At 44.6% G+C, this 21350-nt stretch overlaps 1 protein-coding gene across 4 annotated transcripts in view; it reads left to right on the top strand.

Annotated features, from left to right (window-relative positions):
* The window catches only part of LOC308470662 (uncharacterized protein), a 103784-nt gene that overhangs the window by 28741 nt on the left and 53693 nt on the right, over positions 1–21350 (top strand). For 3 of the 4 annotated variants that reach the window (XR_013982517.1, XR_013982518.1, XR_013982519.1), the window contains exons 2-4: positions 18759–18890; positions 19395–19577; positions 20273–20458. The exons of the other annotated variant lie outside the window; for it this stretch is intronic. The gene's annotated coding sequence lies outside the window, so the exon portion shown is untranslated. The remainder of the gene's footprint in view (positions 1–18758; positions 18891–19394; positions 19578–20272; positions 20459–21350) is intronic. 4 annotated transcript variants of the gene reach the window in all.

The raw sequence follows: 21350 nt of genomic DNA, 5'->3' as shown, positions 1-21350 counted from the left end.
CTTGAGAATGGAAACTGTAACTCAATAAAGACTTTTATTTAATGATCGCTGGCTAGCGTGATCCTCTGTGAGCTAGGATCTGGAAGCAACTCTGACAGCCAGTATGGAAGTTCTGTATTTCATGTGGGTGAGGACACTCTGTGGGCACATACTGCCACACTGCACTGCCCATTCACCCCACTTCTTAAAGAGAGAATCCATTTTTAGACCTAAGTATTATAGGAAGATGTGGGATGAGGGTGGCACTGTGGGTTAAACCACAGGGCCTAGGACTTGCCGATCAGAAGGTCGGCGGTTTGAATCCCCGTGATGGGGTGAGCTCCTGTTGCTCTCTCCCTGCTCCTGCCAACCTAGCAGTTCAAAAGCAAGTCAAAGTGCAAGTAGATAAATAGGTACCCCTCCGGCTGGAAGGTAAACGGCGTTTCCGTGCGCTGCTTTGGTTCAACAGAAGCAGCTTAGTCATGCTGGCCACATGACCCGGAAGCTGTACGCCGGCTCCCTCGGCCAATAAAGCGAGATGAGCGCCGCAACCCCAGAGTTGTCCACGATTGGACTTAATGGTCAGGGGTCCCTTTACCTTTACTATTATAGGAAGATGTCTTGTACCAAGTCAGGATGTTAGTCCATCTAGCCCAGTAGTGTCTGTTCTGACTGGCAGCAGTTCTCCAGGGTCTCAGGCAGACAAGGTTCTTCGCCATCACTCGCTACTTGATCATTTTTAAACTGGAGATGCCAGGGACCAAACTTGGCACCTTCTGTCTTGAAAGCATGCACTTTCTCCCACTGAGCTGCAGCCCTTGCTCAGATCCACACCAAATTCCATCCTATCATGAGCTGTTCTTATCTGAAAAGTGAAAACATGGGTGGGATTCAGTCTGAATTATGAATAAAATATTTGGACATTAGGCATCCAGATGTCTCCCAAACACAACTGTTTCCGTTCCTGACTCTTGATGGCCTTGGGATGTCATTCACGCTTCCTATGAAGAGCTACCATAGATGTGATGGTATGAATCAGAACTGAGATTTTCAGGATCTTGTAGTCTTTGTACACTTAAGCTTCTTACCTTGCAGAATTCTGGGCTTAATAGCGAACGTTGCTGTTTCTAATCATCTTGCGAGATCTCTGTGTGTATTTGCACATGAGTGAAAAGGAATGAGCCAAGATGGAGCATGGAGAGGAAAAGCTTTAATTATTTTCTTGTCAGTGGCTAGCTTGCTGTCTGCCTGTGCATCTTATTTTCAAGTAGACTTCTTCTGCTGCTGCTGTTTGCCTACCCAGAGCACAAATGTCAAGTCTGGATAGCCCCTCTGTTTGTTTTCCATTGACATGAATGTGATGAGACCGGTTCATTTCATGATAGACGGATGAGTAGCATGTTCAGGTCAGAGGGCTTATTGTTTAGCCTTGTGATAATTTGTTGTATCTAAGTAATTAACCTCTAGTGACAGATGCCCAGTGTGGAAGTCCTAACAGGCCCTTGCAGAACTACCAGCTCTAAGAATGGAGTATATGGGTTCCTAACTAAAATATTGATTTTAGTTAGACACAGTGGAAACATTCAGTCTTTCTTTCTTTCTTTCTTTCTTTCTTTCTTTCTTTCTTTCTTTCTTTCTTTCTTTCTTTCTCCCCATACAAAATGCTTCCATGCAGGCAGGAAGCAAAAACGGAAGGAGAAAACGAGGAAGCCTGGGATCTGCATGTGTTCAAGAATCCTTTCCGCAGAGAGCAATTTAAGGAGCTTGCTCGCCTTTCTGTTTGCACACCTTCCCACCTGCTTCCTTTTGAGACTTGACTCCATTGCCCCATTATAGGAAACAGCTTGTTCTTTTCTCCCTTCTACTTATTCGCCCATTTGCATTTTCTAGCATGTTACTTGCTGTTCCTAAGTCCACAGACTGTAGGGTTTCCCCTTTCACTATGATTTCCATAGTTCCAATTATCTTCAATGTCAAAAAAACCCCTCTCCCTTCCTTGCCTGCCTGCTCTCCCTCTCCCTCCCCCCCCACTCCCTAATAATGAGAAACGTCAGGCAAGAGGAGAACTACTGTATGCTAATCTGCGGTGACAGCAGTTTTCACAGCCTGTAGCTACCTGTAAGTGTCTTTATCAAAGCTGTGACCTGATCTGTCAACAAATCTGACAAGAGATGGAGACCTTGTTTGGACATGAGCGACTTCATCACAGGTTGGGTAGATGGATGAGTGAGAGAGAATCATAAATACTTCAAGACGACAGGCAGCCTCGCGCCATAATTGCCATCATTGCATTGCATTTAAATCAGATGTGCCAGAGACTGAAACGGCATTCCCCGTTTCAATTATCCCCATTTCTTCAAAATGTAATGTATAAAAAACTTCGAATTGTGCTCTAAAACATAATCTGTGCTTAATTTGATGACTGTCACAAAGTTAATGTTCTCCATCCTTCTCTCTCTCTTTTTTAAAGTAAGTCAGGTAATTCCCCACCCCCACCCCCACTTCCTAGCTGTACTATTCAAACTGAGAACAAATCTCAAACTCTTTTTCTATGAGTTGATGGCCCTGGAGAAGCAAACATGTGAGTGTGAAATCACATGTCAAGTCAGTCTCCTTCCCTTGTTACAGCTCAGCTTCTCCCTCCTTATCCTTGACAGATAATGTGTGTTGTGAATGGTTCCATTTACATAAGGTCTAAAATGATTATTTATTTTAGGACTTGTCACCAAACAATATTTAGATGATACACATCTATCTGTATCATCTGTGTGGTAGAGCACCTGCTTTGAATGCAGAAAATCTTGGGTTTGACCCCTGTCATCTCCGGGTAGGAATGAGAACCAAGCCCTGACCAAGTAGAGATGATGATGATGATGATGATGATGATGATTATTACTTGTGAGTCTTCCACCGCCCAAGGGCCTCAGAGTATGAAGCAGACACCCCCACTGATCAAGGGTAGCAGGCAGGTTCCTCTAGGACAGCCTTTCTCAATCTGTGATCCCCAGATGTTGCTGAACTACAACTCCCATCACCTCTAGCTAGCAAGGCCAGAGCTCGGGGATGATGGGAGTTGTAGTCCAACAACATCTGGGGACCCACAGGTTGAGAACTGCTGCTCTAGGATCAGCACTAAGGATCCCCTTGAGGGACCCTTGGGTGGTGGAAGACTCACAAATAATAATAATAATAATAATAATAATAATAATAATAATAATAAATTATTTATACCACTCTGGGTAGCTTCCAACAAAATATTAAAACACAATAAAACATCAGACATTAAAAACTTCCCTAAACAGGGCTGCCTTCAAGTGTCAGATCTAAAAGTCAGATAGTTGTTTATTTTTTTGACATCTAATGGGAGGGCATTACATAGGGTGGGCACCGCTACCGAGAAGGCCCTCTGCCTGGTTCCCTTTAACTTCACTTCTCGCAGTGAGAGAACTGCCAGAAGGGGGCTTCCGGGGTGGCGCCATCGGTAAAATCTATCATTTGCCCGATAATAAATGTTGGAAATGTAAAGAAACTGAAGGCACATTCTTTCACCTTTGGTGGACGTGCCCAAAGATTAAGGCTTTCTGGGAGATGATTTATAATGAAATAAAAAAGGTATTTAAATATACCTTTCTGAAGAAACCAGAGGCCTTTCTTCTGGGCATTGTCGGCCAATTGGTGCCAAAGAAGGATAGAACTTTTTTTATGTATGCCACAACAGCAGCAAGAATACTCATTGCAAAGTATTGGAAGACACAAGATCTACCCACTCTGGAAGAATGGCAGTTGAAGGTGATTGACTACATGGAATTGGCGGAAATGACTGGCAGAATCCGAGACCAGGGAGAAGAGTCGGTGAAAGAAGACTGGAAGAAATTTAAAGATTATTTACAGAAATATTGTAAAATTAAGGAATTTTAGAAGGATGTTGGATAGAAACTAAGTGGTTTCCAGCTGTAATGCTTTAAGAGATACGAAAAAAGGCTTACAAATGGGCAAAAGTTTAATGGTAAGGATTTGCTGAACTAACAAATTGAACTGGAATACAAAAAAAGGGAGGTAAGAGGAGGTCCGGGGAAATAAGTGCAAGGAAGATAGGTTATGGAAAATTAACGTGTTTTTAACTTATTTTGTATGTTTCTTTATATTTTTTACTTTTTTGTTATATCTTAAAACTTTATACTTTTTTTTCTGTATTTTGTATTTTCCTGTATTTTTTGAAACTTTAATAAATATCATTTAAAAAAAAGAGAGAGAGAACTGCCAGAAGGCCCTCGGTGCTGGACCTCAGTGTCCAGGCAGAACAATGGGGGTGGAGACGCTCCTTGAGGTATACTGGGCCGAGAACTCCCAGTGTTGTCAGGGGGCTGGGGAGAACCCTAGCCTCAACAATGCCAGTGTGAAAAGACCAGACTCAGGCCTAGGAGCTACAACACTTACACACACTATTAGAGTCATCATGCAACTTGGAAGTAGAAGTCACCCTGGAAGTCAGACGTCTCCCAGACACCTTCACCACCAGCTGTAGTTGGACTGTGGCCTGGGAGGTCTCTGGTTCCTTGATCCTAAACCTAGTTGCCCCACCTTGCTGTGCTGTACCATGACTAGATTCCCTTTGGTATTGACTTTGGACTGGTTCCCGACCTTATCTTTGGATTACATTTTGGACCTATACTGTTTCCCTGTGCTTGGCCCTTGGTGATCTTTGTGGTTATCACAATCAACCCTGTTTTCCTTCTTTAGTGCTTTGGATAGGGAGTTTATATCTCCATGAACTGGGACCCCATTCCAGAGGACACCTGCTGGAGTGTAACACAACATCACCTGGAGAGCCACAGTCAGTCTGTATAGACAGTACTGAGCTAGATGAACCAGTGATCTTTGGGAGATTAGTAGACAAACTAATGAATTCATATTCTTGCTAGTTAGCATAAGAAGGGGCTAAGTCTACAGAGTTGTATTGCTGCTAGGCAGACACTCAGACCATAGAAATACAACTGACAGAAAGGGCTCTGTGCGGTGACATTTTCCCTCCTCTCCTGGAAAGGAAGTAGCATATAGTATTTCCTGTTCCGTCTTTAACTAGCATTGGATGTAGACATGCCTCTGCTTTAGGTACATGCCTGAAGCTAGTTATAAAATGCTAGTAAATACAAGCATTTTGCCTGCGTGGTTTTTACTGCTACTCTTGTTGTGAATCAATGCAAGATTATAAATCTTATTTTACTAGTTGTTGCCTAATTGCTATGTTTTTAATTTTGCTGCCAAGGATGAGATTTTCATCATCATCATCATCATCAAACCTTTACTGGCATCACATACAAACATTCAGAATAAATAGGACAGTGCGATCTCATCGCTATTAGAATGGGATTTTGAAACTGTGTTTAACCCACACAGGTGGGCACCTGGGGGGATAACTTGCAATTAATATATCCTCTCCTATCCATTAAAACCTATCTCACATTATCTGATCTGGTGTAAGGCAGCTTCCTGTGTGTGTGTGTGTGTGTGTGTGTGTGTGTGTGTGTTTGTGTGTATCGGTAGCAGCTGTTCACTGGGATCCTAAGGATATTATACAGAAACCCAAATACGTTCAATGGGAGTTACTCCTTAGTAGCTGTACTGAACATTGCAGCTTTAAACTCTGACCATGTTTTAAAGTTCCACCAAACCATCACCTATATTACCATTATTATCCACTTGTGGTTATCCCTGTTTTTACCCTAACTTTAACAATAGCAATAAATTTACTCATTTAGTCAATCAGCTTGATTATCTAGCAGTGAAATTGCTTATGGTTTAGGTTCAGCCAGTGAGTCCATTTTTGCTTTGGATGTCTCTGCATGCCATCCTATCTGGCTTGGAGCATTCATGTGACTCGTTTTCACAATTGCCAGGACAGTAGTTCTCTGGAGACCAGGCAAATATGCACTTTCTTGTTTCTCTTGCCGAGTTGGACTCTCCTGGAAGCCTCTTACATAAAGCATAAATATTTAAAGATGAAAAAATGAAATCCTCTTGGAGCACTGCAGACACACACTCCAATCAGGGTTCTCGAAAAAAGGCATCGGCCACTTTGAAGCACTCCCAGCAAAGCTGAGTTACTGGGGCAGCATTGTTGGCACAAGAGACGGTTTGGTTCCATAATAATCAGGGGACCTGAGGTTGTTAGATGTATTGCAGAGTCTAGGTTTTTCTGTACACATATTTCTAAAGACCACTTTGGCCTTTGTGAGTAGGATGGAGCCGCAAAGCTGCTTGCTGAGCACCCAGTATCATAGATGTCACTGCCTTACACCTTAGTTAATAAGATCAGCAGGAATGGGAGCGCATCATCTCTCTGTTGCTCAGATTCAGAAGTGGCACCACCTTCCTACTCTGGTCTGTCCTGAATGTACCAGCAATGATTACAGTGTGGTGTTGATTACACAAGGGAAGGCAGAAGAAGGTAGACCAAGATCTTTTCAACTCTATGATTCTATCCACTGGAGGTCAGCTGGCCAATTTCAGGGGGACCACATATGGGCTGCTGCAAGAACACAAGACTCTATGGCCCTTGTGTTGATCCAGCAAGTCACCACTTAGTGCAGAGATGGCTAACTTAAGACCTTATTTATGTGGTTGGATTCCAGTTCCCATCATTACGGATCATTTCCCATGCTATCTGGAGGGCCACAAGTTCCGCAACCATGGCTTATAGTCGCACAAGCAAGAGCACATATTCAAGAGGAAAACTTAATTGCATCCCAGTCACAGAGTGGCCCTCTGCGTTCCCTCTTGCTTTGTTAAAATACACCAGCAGATTGCTGGGTTCTTATTATTAAAAAAGCACAGCATGCAAGGCAGAAGCCAGCCCACCTCCAGTTTACATGACCTATATTCATAATCATATGTACAGAGTGAGATCCCTTGTCAGAGTTAATTCCAAGAAGGACTGGGGCTTGTTTTAAACCTAGGTGAGGGCTGAGACTTGTAACTTGATAATCACTGTTTTCATTTTGAATCTCTTTCTTGGTTGATCCTTTAAACAAGTCGTTTTTGCTCAAGCACAGAAAGGATTTCTGTGTCCCCAGATGCAAGGCAGTGCATTGTGTTCCGTCTTGGACAGAGAGAGGCTGCTCCCTGAGAACCATAAAGGCGGCTCTACAGATTGCCTGCCTTTTTCAGGATGAATCAGAATCCTGAAGTCTCTTCCCCACCTACCTCCTCCCTTCATGTTATTCTCCCTCCTGTGGCCAACTCTGCTCCCCACCCCCCTTCTCTCTGTTCAGTCATACTTCTGGACGCATCTGCTCATAGAATGACTTTAATTTATATTCTTTGGACTGCCCCATGCACAGGCGCCCAGGAATAATGCAAGCTCTTTCATTACAGAGAACTGAATTAATATTTTCAAAGCTGGGGGAATTCATATGGATGCTCCATGGAAGTTTGCAGCCTTCATTCAAGCTTTGTTCCTCTTTATAGTTCTACCTGGGCTTCAGTTTTAGGCTGGACAGTGCAGCATTTGCTGCACTCCTTATTTATACATTTATTATACATAACGTTTCTATCCCACTAAATCAAGGAGAAGGGGGCATGGAAACTTCTCAAAGTGACGTACGTCATAAAACCAATAATCAAATCAAGGGTAGAAAGGTGAAGATCAGAAGAACAGGAAAACTAGGTCATATGGAAGGTAAGCTAAAAACATTTTCAGCCGGAATCTAAAATGGAACATGGAAGATGCCTGCCTAATCTGCAAGAGAATTGAACCTCACAATCTACAGTGCGCTAAATGCCCCTTTCCATGTGGCAGCTGAATGGATGTCATAAGGGACAGTTAGCAATGCTTCTGCAGCAGATCTCAAAGAACAAGCAGGAATGTGTAAAGAAGGGTGGTACTTGGGTAGATTGCTGCCAAGAAATTTAAGGCTTTATACGCTAGCGGTAATACCTTACAACCTGGGGGGAGGTGCTCACAGTGAAAGTAGTTGAGCAGTACCAGATGTGATGGTATAATACAATGCCCCTCAAACTCCCCTCCTGCCCCATGGACTTTTTAAAAAAATTGCTGGGTTTTCTTGGAGGACTGCTTAACAAACATTTTTGTTGCTCCACCAATTCAAACACATATATCAAATCTACTATACTTTTTGGGAAGTTTGTTTGTTCAACATGGATTTGGACACATCTGAAGATACTGTTGTATTATGCAAGAGCAGTGTTTTCACTTGCGTTAGGATATAACCAGACGTCATTTTGGATCAAGGGAGCAGACCAAAGCTGCTCTGATATCAGCTGCCGCACTAATTTATTTTTTGGTTTCTTAGAATTTTCAAGCAACCTGGAAATTAGTCTGCTAGTCATTCTTATTTTAATGATTTTAGTCTTGTCTTTCTAAGAAAATGGATGAAGAATTATGAAACAACAACAATGCCTTCTTCAGTGCTGGCATCTTCATTGAAACCAGCACATTGATCTTTGACATCAAAAAAGAGGGGGGAAATCAAGTGGAGGGCCATGTACAGAATCTCTCAAGGCAAATCTAAAAAAATGTAGTATAAACACCAACAACTGGGAAACACTGGCCTGCATGTGCTCCAATTGGAGAACAGCCTTTACCAAAGGTGTCATGGGCTTTGAGGATGCTCAAACTCAGGACGAAAGGGAGAAATGTGCTAAGAGGAAGGCACACTTGGCAAACCCTCACCATGATCAGCTCCCACCCAGAAACCTACGTCTCCATGTTGGAAGGATGTGTGGATCCAGAATTGGTCTCCACAGTCACTTACGGACTCACTGTTAAGACTGTGTTCATGAAAGACAATCTTACTCAGCTATGAATGATCGCCAAAGAAGAAGGAGACAGATCTTCTCAACTATACTGAATTCTTTCCATGGACACAGACTATTACTGGTTTACAGACCACAGTTTGAGACCATCTTACCTCAAGAAAGCTGCCTTATATTGGATCCTCTAGCTTAGCCTTTCTCAACCTGTGGGTCCCCAGATGTTGTTAAACTACAACTCCCATCACCCCTAGCTAGCAAGGCCAGAGCTCAGGGATGAAGGGAGTTGGAGTCCAACAACATCTGGGGACCCACAGGTTGAGAACCGCTGCTCTAGTTTAATATTTTCAACTCCTGATTGACAGGGGCTTTCTAGTGTTTCCCAGCCCTATGTGGAGATGTCAGGGATTGAACCTCAGACCTTCTGCAGGCAAAGCAGTGTGAGCTCTACCACCTCCACGGGCACAATGTTGACAACCCCTGGACTAGACGATATCTAGCTCGGCGTCAGCAGTCCTTTCTCCTAGCAGTGTGGAATACTGAGGGGCAGATAATGGTGGGGAGTGTGAGCCAATTCACATGGGAGAAAGGATAAATGAATAATGCAGGACAGGTCAGGGAAAGAGCAGGGGGGAAAGTGGAGATTAGCACCCCTAACAAGATATGATAGCTATCATCACGCCTTTACAAACAGCTCCTGACAAGAGCTGTTAGCTCACTGGTGAGTAAAACAAATATACTGACACACTCTGAAGTGGCGCTGTGACCTTGTCACTGCCTTCGTTGCTGGTGGCTCATTGATGTGCCAAGTATCTGAGGGAGGATGGTCCGAGTTGTGATGGACACCGAACCCCAGGAAAAGAAAAACCGCACTGAATAACAAACCCAGCAGGCTAGATAATCATTTCTTCATCAGCTAGAGAAAAGGCAAATGATCTGATACCTGAACAGGTAGAAGGAGGAGCGAGACACAGTGCTGATTTTAAGGTGTGGTTGAAAGAACATCAGATCTAGAAATGGTGGGCACGCAACTGTATACAATGGGTGCTATTCAACTAACTTTTACTTGGAGCAGACAGATTGAAATTAATAAACCTCATTTCAGTGGGTCTACTCTGCATAGTCCTAGTGTTCAATTCCATTCCATATGTTTCCTGTAAATGTGATAACTAGGGCCAGCCTGGCCGCACAGCAGAGTGAAGCAACCTGCTTCAGGCAGCACCATGAAGGTGGGGGAGATAAATTAAGGCTGAAATTGGTGTATGAAAGGTGCAGCATGCCTCCCCCAAGCTCCAAATGTGGTCCCTAATCAGTGCACAGCATCATTGGGGTTTGTGCTTCAGGCAACAAAATGTCTTGGGCCAGCACTGGGGAGAGCCAGTCTCCTCTATTTTTGACAGTCTGCTTGTAACTGCTGCGGGGACCCATGGTACTCTGTTGTCCATATATACAGTGTTCCACAGCACCTAGTAAACAAAACAAAAAGCTAAAGGCAAGAAGAGTACATTGTTTGCAGGTAAGTGTTTGCATGTAATGAGGAACGCTGAGTATGCTTGCTTTTGGTATGAGAGAGATAGAGAGGTTTAACATAAGACAGTCACTACAGGAATAGCAGTTTGTAGGAATTGCAGGTATGGCAGTTGCTCTTACATTGGCTGTAGGTGCGAGATTCCATAGCTCGTGGCAGAGGTCACTGTGTGAGATTGAACAGGAAGTTGGGAAACTATATTATACCAGATCAGAGTATGTATCCATCAGACCTAACGCTGACTACTGTGGCTGCAGCTCTCCATGATCTTGGGGCAGAGAAGGGAGATGCAGCAGGGAGATACAGAGATGCAGCAGGAAGCCTCTTCAGTAAGCACTTTGGGCTCAGTGGGACTTTTAATAATTGCATTGATTTATTGCCCATGGGTGGCAACATAGGAGCCAACTCCTAGGGGCTGAGGTCCCTTAACCACCCCCCCCAATAAAATATTTGAGTGGGTTGCCCCCCTCCCCCAAAGTGGATGGATAATGCCATTCAAATGGTGTGTGCATGCTACATCTTGTGATTGATTGTGTGGGGTGAGGTTTACCTGTCCATTTCCCCCCAATATTTTATTCAAGTTGGCACCCCTGGGCGGCACACACTTTGGGAACAATTGCTGTATAGCAGTAGGGTTGCAGGGAAGATGGTAACGGCTCCTGCTGCTCGCATGATGACCAGATTGGCCATAACAAACAAGAATGCGCAATCCGTGCTTATGCCGGTCATTTACTTAAGGAAGAATCGAATACGTGACTAATGCTCATTCTCAAAGGACACTGTTTCCTGGTCACTGTGACCTGCTCTGACAGATCCCTCTGCACTGACTCCAGGTACTACCCCCCCCATTGCTACCTGCGATTAAACAACAAGCACAGCCTGATTTGTAGCAAACCCTCTATGCCTCATGATCGCCACGCAGAGAACACAGCGAACCTGCGTTCCTGCTTACCAAGCTGTCAGGGAACCTGGCCCGTCTCCCAGTCTGGGAGGCCTCCGATTCTCCAGCCTCAGAGGAAGGGACACCTTGTCAGAACGGGTGAGGTCTGAAGGTGTTGTTGCTGCTGTTGCTGAGGCCCTGCATGCCCCGAGGAGCTGGCGACCCTGCAATGGAGCTGGCTTCTGTCCTAAACCCTCCCTCCTCTCCTTCTTCCCCTTGCTGTCAGCTGAATCTTCCACTTCTGCTGAAGGCAGGCAGCCGGCAGGCCCGGGAACACCGGAGGGAGGCTGAAGGTGAAATTCTCCAAGGATGACAACCAAAGGCTCCTTTCTGCAAGTGCTGAAGATTCCGGGCTGCGCTGAGAAAAATGTAGCTGTAATTTTCTATCTCCTCCTCCCCATCCCTCTCCACCTCCCTCTGGATTCCCTTTCCTTCTTGTCTCTGTCATGTCATTTGAAGCTCCCGTTTTTAGACTTTAATGAACCTCTCAGTTACTGCCACTAATGCAAGGCCATATTATGGGCTTTCATTAGCAGGCCATTTGAGATGGACTTCTCGTGATTGAATACAATAGACAGCCCCCAAATGGGCCTTGGGGCTGGCGGCGCACTTCCCAGGCATTCGGAACAAACGCTTGCACTTCTCCGATCCAGCTTCTTCTTGGATAAATGAGGCTCAGAGATCACTTTTAATCTCCTTACTACAAGGTGGGCCTGCTACGCCCCGCACCAAAGCTCTCCACAAGTAATTAAAGGGCTGATTATTGGCCACTAGGGAGAAGGCAGAGCTCGGGGAGGTGGAATACTAAAACGGCGAGGAGGTTAGGTCTCCTCCTCTTGTTGCTCTCAGTAGCCAAGTCACCAAGAAGGAGACTGGGAGGAAAGAGCAGAACAAATAGAAGAAACTTGTATATTGTTGCACGCTACCCCAAACTCCGAGTGGTGTGATATTCCAGCGGTTCCAGGTGCTTTCTCAGGGTTCGTGTTTCCTTTTGTGAATGAGGCACAGCAAAGACTATGGTGTCTGGTTCATTTATACATATATACAACCTGAGCCGATGATGGAGGGGTTCACAGCATCAACACCCCAAAAGCATATTTCTTCTCCCATAGCTGCAGCCTTGGATTCAAACAAACCAAACATTGCTGCCCAACATTTCTCTGACTCACTCTCTCCAGGTTGCTGCTTTTTCTCTAAGTCACATCATTGCTCTCATAACTCTCTTCTCTTTATCCTTTGACGGAGGGGCTCCCACACATTTGCCATCTCGCCTCTTAACCCTCACTGCACCAGAAGGCTAACCTGGCTATTCCAAGAATTAGAAGCCTCGATTAAATTTAAACACTTGCTGGATCCAGAGATTAGAGGAGCCTGGCACACATCTGAACACCCCAAACTCACAATAATATATATCCCCCCACGTCACCCTGTTGCCAGCAGTAGAAAGCACTGCTGAGAGGGAACAGGGAGAAATGCATGATATGTCTGCCAAAGCAATATGTTTGGTAGTCCGCTGGCAGAGTGGAAAGCACAGAGGCCAATGACAGCCAGAGCCTGAACCGATAAATGCTAGAGCCAGTTATGATCTTGTTCACACCCTCTTCCTTGAGTTGTTCTGCTAAGGCAAGTCGGTATGGAGGAGGAAGCTGACAGGCCTCTTCTATGTGACAGCCCTTTAGTTATTTGAATGGTGTTCTCCTTCCCCACTAAGTTCTTCTCTTCTCCAGGCCAGTAGGAGGTTTGGAACTGATACATGTGTGTAGCCAGCATATGTAGCCTGGATAGCTCAGTTGGTTAGAGCACAGTGCTGATAATGCCAAGGTTGCAGGTTCAATCCCCATATGGGGCAGCTGCATATTCCTGCATTGCAGGGGCTTGGACCTCAGGGTCCCTTCCAATTCTATGTGGTTTCAGCCCCCCTGCCCACCCAGCCTAGCTGCTTGGTTTCTCTGCACAGATCTTCAGCCTCTTTTCCATCCAGCAGGGGGTGGTGCAAGGAAAGGAACACAGCCGGGAAGGAGCAGCAGAACTGCTTCTAACACAACAGGGTGTTGCCGAAGGAGCTGGTGGTGGCGTCCCCCACCCCTACCAAACAATGAAGTAAGCTAGGACAAGAAAACAAGCTAAATATGGTCTAGCAGTGACATGCCAGCGTCCCAGCTGAGTGCAACTGTATTGGGTATGCCTTGAGAGCAACATAAAGTCAAGCCAAGCTGCCTCACTCCACACCTTTCTCACAGCCACCAAAACCTGGAGTGACCGCGAGAGCGTGGCCTCTCACGCAGAGTGCTAGAGATGATTCAGATCGTTTCTTTCTCTGCCACCTTCCAGTCCCGCCTGTGGAACGATAACTCTGCAAAACACTGGTCTCCCACTGAATGCTTTGCCTTGGCCAGATATGCATAGCTGGCTGGGTAACTGCTCTTGCTTGCAACCGAGAGCCAAAATTCCCCTCTTATTCACTCACAATTATAGCAACAACCAGGGGAGGGGGAGGAGGGGAAGAGTGGTTTTGTAACAGAACAATGCAGGCCTCTCTGATGGCAGAGCCTCTGACTGAGCCCAGGCAGAGATCCTTGTGTGATGGGACTATAGACCTAGAAAATGGAATATGCCGAGATGGGTTTCCTGCCTGTTTCTGTGCCAGCCAGAGGCAAGGATTTCTGTTTAGCCAGCAGAGGGCACTGTGGGGAGTTTGATGGAGAGGCAACTATTAGACTAGGTATTTGTACCAAATGCAAAGAGATGGTAGAAACAGGGGTTTTGGGGAGGTGGGGGTGGGGAGGGAGAGGGGGACTGAGATTGCTGTCTTTTTATTTCAAAACATTGGCGTCTCATACTGGGCACATGCTATTGAATGTTGAACGGCAGTTTGTATACAAGATAGAGGGGAAATAGATGTGTGAGAGAACTTGTTGCGGGTAGGCGAAAAAGAAGGAGAGAGTTTTATAAGGCTGGTGGAAGAACCTCTGTTCAAAGTACAGCACATAAGGCTGGGAGCTTGTGTAGGTTTGGGGAGAGGGGTGTGTGCATGTGTGTGCATGTGAGTTGAACAAATCTAATGTTTGGCTGAGATCTTGGAAAGGTTCACTACATTTGCCTGCTCTGCCTGCTCCCCTGTGGCTGGGATAATTCACGAGGCCACTGTTAGCCCCTGGAGAGAGAGAGAGAGAGCGCACTTGCGTGACTGGAGCCGGGTATGAAAACAATGCAACGAGAAGCTGACTGAAGCACTCCAACGCATTGGCTTCATTTCATCAAAGCATTCAGATCAAAATCTCACAAGCGGAATGCAAATTGGAAGCAGATTTGGGCACAGCGACGGCAGGCAGGCGTTCAAAGGTAATGTGTGCGAGTGTGCCTGTGCAAAAATAAATAAATAAAATGCATAGTTGGAGAAGTATGGTCATTTTGTCAGCCCCGCTATAAGAGCAGCTCTGCTAAAGATATGGAAAATAGGGGTGGTTCCAGTGTTTTTCCTTTTTCTTTTTTTAATATTCAGGGGTACTCTCACTTTCCTATTCATATTGAAATACTGCTCCTCAATGAAGCCAAACTTAGATTCAAAAAAGGTTTAAGGGTATGCGTACCCCTGCGTACCCCCAGAAAAAAAAGCACTGGGTGGTTCTAAGGTGGGGTCCACGTATTGATTAATTGCTATTTGAGCCAGCTTGCAAAGGAAGAAATAGGACTTGCTGGAAGTTCTTAAGGTTGTCCCCTGAAAGGAGAATGCCTCATTTATTATTGAATTGGATATTTTTATGGAGAAGGCCTGTATGTAAGAGTGGATTAGGTTTTCCCTTGGGCTCAGTGACATTTGCAGTGACCAAGTGGTGTGACTCTATGAATGGCATGGAGGAAATAAATTTTGCGCTCTCCCTCGCTCTCTTTTCTCAAATGGGCTTATCCACTGGAATCATAGAATTGTAGAATTGGAAGGGACCGTGAAGATAGTAGATCCAGGATATGGGGCAGTGTTTCTTCATGCAACTCACAGTTATATTGTGGAGGATTCATTTACAAACTGGATGTTTTGACAGTTATAAGCCCAGACCATATTTTGAAAGGATTCAGTAAACAGGACCTGTTGGAGCTGGAGGTTGGGATGACTAGAACACAGGTGGTGGTGGGGAAAACCCCCGGGATGAAAAATAGCAGGTTAGAGCCCATTGGAAGCCTTACTCAAGGACATTGCTGGCAGTGAAGAAAACTTACTTTTTCACTGGCATATTATCTACAAAATGTTTTCCAGCAGAGCTAGTTCTTAGAGAACTCTTGCAGCCCCTTGTGGTCAACCCACAGTGCCATCAAAATCCCCACTTGTTTGTGGGACACTTTGTGGATAATGCTGCTCACATAATCTCTGACATGGGAAGCTATTTTGATATCAGAATCTGTGTTGCAAGAGATTTTGATTTGGGCTTCTTGCAATTGCTTGGATGAGCTGCAGTTGAGTGCAAATAAGGGTGCAGACCAGGCACTTGAAGAGGTTTGAGTCATAACATGTCCACTTGACCCTTGCCTAAGGTTGGCAGGACTGGTCAGCAGAATCATCAATGCCTTTTGTTCAGGAGATCTTGAGCTTGCCGCATCGAAAGGGGCTGTGGCTCAACCCCTGGTATGCATTAGGGCCATGTATGGACTCCTGATCTGTTTCTGGACCCAATCCAATTCTTTGGAGCAGCCCCAAACTGATCTGGGACAATCTGGGGCTGAGCTGACCCATACCTGGGCCACAAACCATTTTGGGTGTCTTGTACAGTTGTGCAGCCAGGAATGGGGGAGAAGGAGATGCATGTAGACTGCCTAAGCATCTTCTCTCCCTCATCTTCTTGCCACCAGACACACCACCACCACCATGTGGCAGTCCCAGATCACTCCAGGTAGACCTGAACTGAACTGAGGTGATCTAGAACTGACTCAACCTGATCAACTGAATCCTGAGTTGACCCAAATTGACCCAGTTCAGTTTGGGATCCAGAATATATATTTATATTTAGACTTCAATTATTATAGGCAAGTCTCAGATTTTCCATTTGTGGGCAAAGTTGTGGCATCCTCCAGGTATTCCTGAATGAAACTAGTCTAGATTATTTTCTGTCTGCTTTTAACCCTGATTGCCTTGGTTGCCCTGATGGATGATTTCTACTGATATAACCAGCGATGGTATTCTTCCTGGACCACCTTTTAGGATTGCAAGATTGAGGCACCATTTTGCAATCAGTTTTCTCCATTTTGGACAGCAGGTTTCAGAATGTAGTGCTGGAGAGCCACTGCTCCTTCCCATAGGAATTATTCTCCAGGGTTCCACAACATTTAATTTTTGTCTCCCCTGCTCTTTAACACCTCCATGAAATTGTTGGGAGAGGTTGTCGGATGGTATTGGATGAGATGTCACCCAACTCTACACTTTCCTTTTTATCAGATTCAGGTGTGAGTGAGTGTCTCAAATCAGTGATGGGCAGAATGAGGGTAAAGAAACTTCAGCTCAGACAAGACGTGACTGTTACTCCAGGCTGTCACTATTTTATGGGAGGGATTTGAGCTCACACTGGAAGATTAGGTTTGTCCAGTTAAAGTAGGGATTCAAGTGCTCTGTCACCACAGTGCAACAAATCCAAGTATTTAAAAAGAACGGACTGTTTTGCAGTTAAGAAAGTGACTGGGAAATGCACTGAATGGTGTGGAATGAACAAATAATCATTGGAAAGGCATGTAACCACCATGCGAGCAATTCAGGAAGAATGTTCATTGTCATATAACCTCCCTTCAAATAACATAGAATGAATACTCAATACTGGACATAATCTAACAACTGTGTAAGCTCTGAACAAACAAATCAGGATAAATGCTCTATGAATGTTGGAGGAGCCTAGAAATGGGCCAGATATCCCCTACACACACACTTTTGCAGGATCATTTAACCCCCATGACAGTGGGGGGGGGGCATTTTTTGACCACTTCCAGGTGGACGGTAACAAAAACGAAAATGGGAGCTTGCCATTTTGAGAAGCGGTAACAGCAGACTCAAACTAAAAAAGCACTCTTCTGCCACTTCAAGTGACAGTGGAGCTGGAAACAACAGGATGGCAGCCATTTTGAAAAACAAACATGTAATGCCCAGGGAGAATAAATGCATCATAATTTTTATAATGATTGATTGGTTGGTTGATTAAGACTGCTGATTTATTTGATGCTTTCTACCAGTCTCAAAGCAACTTAGAACAATAACATTAATACAGATATACAATCCATAAAATATAAAATAATTAGTAACGTGTTCAAAGTGGTAGTCTACTAGTAACAATTAAAGAATAAAAAAATAACCTTTCCCCCCATATTCTTATACAAAAATAATCAGCAAAGATCCCCAGTAAAATAGCCCCAAGAGCCAATATTCGCATGGAATGAATGAAAACATCTGATTTAGTGCCATTCCCATTTGGGCATTTTATAGCTGGAGATTGCTATGATGCTGGGCTGCTGCTTACAGCTCTGTGATGGTGGAGCTTTCTTTGGGAGGAGGGAAGTTAAATATAAGTGGAACCCTCTGCTGCCTCTTTTCAAAATGGTAAGCCCCCAACCCCTAGGCATTTTAATTTTTCATTACTACACTCCCAGTGCTGTGATGGGCATGATGTTTGGCCCACCTCCAAACTCTGAAATTGGAGGAAGGCTCAGGGCCAAATACCAGGGTGGGAATCACATGCTCTCCTGAGGACCAAGCTCATAGAGAGGTGGTACTTTTTTGTGCTGATGGGCATTTTCAGCTGTTTGATTTTTGATTAGATATTTACCTTGAATTTATTATCTGCTTTTGCTATTTTAAATTATGTTTAATATTTTTATAGCATACACTGCCTTGATACATTTTAAGATGTGGTGGTGGTGTCTGTCTGCCTATAACTATCTCCTACAAGCTGAGTAATTAAAAAAAAAATGACTTACTGATTATCTGGGGGACAAACTAGATGCGACGATAGAGATGCAAATAGCAGCTGTGGAGTGCGTGTAGGAGTAGCAGCATGGGGAAACAAGGTGGCAACCTTTCCCACTCTTGCTGATGAAAACCCTCTCTGAAACTGTTACTTGCCCTATTAGGAAAAACATATGCGTGAGCATATGTGCTCACACAACTCCAATCATTATTTTTAGTGGTACCCTAACTGAACTAGTTATTGTGCTAATTTCTGACTTTTGTGTGATAGGTGGATGTAGTGATAAATCTGGTATAATCTGACACATGCACACAAACGCCCCTCCAATGATATTCTATCCATCTCACTGTGATTTTTATTTATTTATTTTTTTACCCAAGAGGCAAAAGACACCATATTAAGTATGAGTGTTCCCATCCGTCCCTGGAAGGAAATCTGTGTATTATCTCCCATACGTCCTATTAATCTTCTGTATTGCTGTTTTGACTACCATTTGAGTTGATCAGCTGCTAAAAAAAACAACACCCTGGACCTTGGATAGACACAGTGGTTGCTAGTTATGCTTTTTTAAAAAAAAATAATTGTGTGTTTCTTCTTCTAGGGTTCTATGGAGAAAGGAAGGGGCGTTTGAGACACTCCCTTGGTAAGCATGCAAAAACGAAAGAAAAGAAAAGGCATCGCTGCAGACTGTTTGTTCGCAGAATCCTGTTTCCATGGTGACATTCATTGCAGTGTATGTATATGTGAGCCAATAGTGCAAGCCTGAAATGTACTGTACAGGGGAGGAAAACCTCCCTGTCCTCATTGAGATGCATCTGAGTGTGTTGCTCTGCTGAAGGGGAATCCCGGTTTCAAAGGGAGGAAACCCTGGCTCAGCCTTACCTGCCAGAGGAGAAGGAGTTGAAACAGGTGGAAAACAGTGTGTGTGTGTGTGTGTGTGTGTGTGTGTGACAGAGAGAGAGATCAGGAAAAGGCCTCCATTCTGGCTGTCCACTATTTGGGGGGGGCAGGAAGTTTTACACACACACACACACACACACACACACACGCTAGGATAATACATCATCTCCCCCCACCCTCACCCCCACAAATAGAAGTTACTTAAGGCCTCATTTTCCTCCCATCTTCAACCCCACCCCCCACCAATACTGCCGGACTCGTTCTCGGTGATTACAAGTATCTCTCCCAGAGCAAATAATTATAGAATTAAAACCCAATCCTTTTGGTCCCTTAATAGCTTTAGCCAATCTGTCAGCGTCTGCCTCTGTGCGATGGGGGAAGAAGAGGCAGGAGAGAGCTGTTATGTAAGACCTCAGCGGCACGTGAACTCCCTTCCTCATCACTAGTCACATCCCTGAGAGAGCTTTCCTCTCCGGAACCTTCCAAACTATCCACCGCCATCATCCAGCCGCATGCCAAGGTAAGCCTGAGGTGCCGTGTGGTGATTGTTAAAACAACAACAACAACAGCAATAAAAACAATCCAAAGCTTGGGGCTTTGAGATCACTTTGGACCTAATTTCATATATACGTCTCCAGCCCTCACACAACCCTGTCAGTTTTCCCCTGAAACACACACCTTAGGGATTCATGGATGTTTTATGAATTCTGCTGTTCCAGTTTTAAGGGGGGAAACCTACTTTCCCATGCGTATGCTCTGAAGGCATACATTAGGAGATTGGGGTGGGTCTGCGAAGACGCACCATGATGTTATATTGTTAAGGCTAAACAAATCCCAGCATGGCTGGTTAGTGACTTATTAGGAACGGCTTTTTTTCCAGGTGGAACTCACTGGAACTCTGTTCCGGCACCTCTCAGGTGGGCGCTATTGCCATTACAGTGGTACCTCAGGTTACATACGCTTCAGCTTACAGACTCCGCTAACCCAGAAATAGTACCTCGGGTTAAGAACTTTACCTCAGGATGAGAACAGAAATCGTGCTCCGGTGGCACGGCAGCAGCAGGAGGCCCCATTAGCTAAAGTGGTGCTTCAGGTGAAGAACAGTTTGAGGTTAAGAACGGACTTCCAGAACGAATTAAGTTCTTAACCCAAGGTACCACAGTATAAGAAAACCAGAGATGTGTTCATGGTGAGTTCCAGCACCTCTTTTTCCAGAGAAATAGCACTGATTAGGAGACACTCCCACCCCCCACCCCCGGAAGCTGCTCTGAATTTTCCAAAGGAAGATCAGGATGGAAAAGCATAATTGTATACATTTCATGAATCATCATCCAGATCTGTGTGCTCCCTGAATCCGAACAAATAAGCTTCCACCATGACTCCATCTGCTCTGAGATTCAGGTAAGCTCGTTTTCCTGACCTTTAGCAGGCTCTTGTCCTGGGGGAACCCCTAGCAATACTTGCCACAATTGCAGAGCTCTTAAGGGAATTCCGAGAGGAATTGCAGGGGGAAAAAGAGGGTACGGGAAAGCTGTTCCTATAAAAGAAAACCACATCTCATTTCCACCTCAGTATCACCTGATATTCCAGGGACAATAGTTGAAGGAGATGTTTAATGACATAGAACAGGATAAGGAAAAGGCAAGGAACATACCCACAGCAGAATTAAATGAAACCATAAGCCTCTCATGTTCACGCCGCTATTCGGCTTGAGGCAGTAGATTACCTTGGAGTGTGCCAGCTCCCTGAAGGCAAGGAACTTCCCCTGTATTAATTTATTCAAACCTTTCCGTATTGAATAGCAAGATGTTTCACAGGATAAAATCAGTGCAGCGAAACAACAACATAGGAAAAAATACCAAAGATATCCAACATTTTCAATAGAATGGGCACTAAAAGAATTACACCTCATACTTATCCACAATGAAAGATGCTCTAGTTCTAGGTTTGTGCCTTTCCCATTGTTTTGTGCGCTCTCTCTCTCACACCCACCCACACATCTCTCTTCCATAACTAGCCTGGTTGTATACAGTCCCAATCTTCCATTATTTTGGCTTTAATGTATATTAGTTGTACGTGAAACATATGAATTAGCTGCAGTGGTTCCTAGGTCTGATTAGTGCTTACATTTCAAAATTTCCAAAAGGGCAAGATCAAAGTTGCTCTCTGGTTCAGGCAAACTATAGATTGCCATGATGTCCAAACCAGGCAAATGATGGTTTGTGCAAACCATGGTGTTTGTGTGCAAACCATAAAATTTGCTTCCAAGCCAGAAAAGGGAAGCAATTCTGGT

The sequence above is a fragment of the Podarcis pityusensis genome (assembly GCF_964106645.2).
Source record: "Podarcis pityusensis genome assembly, chromosome: 2".
Lineage (NCBI taxonomy): Eukaryota > Metazoa > Chordata > Lepidosauria > Squamata > Lacertidae > Podarcis > Podarcis pityusensis.
This window is presented reverse-complemented; position numbering and strand designations above follow the sequence as displayed.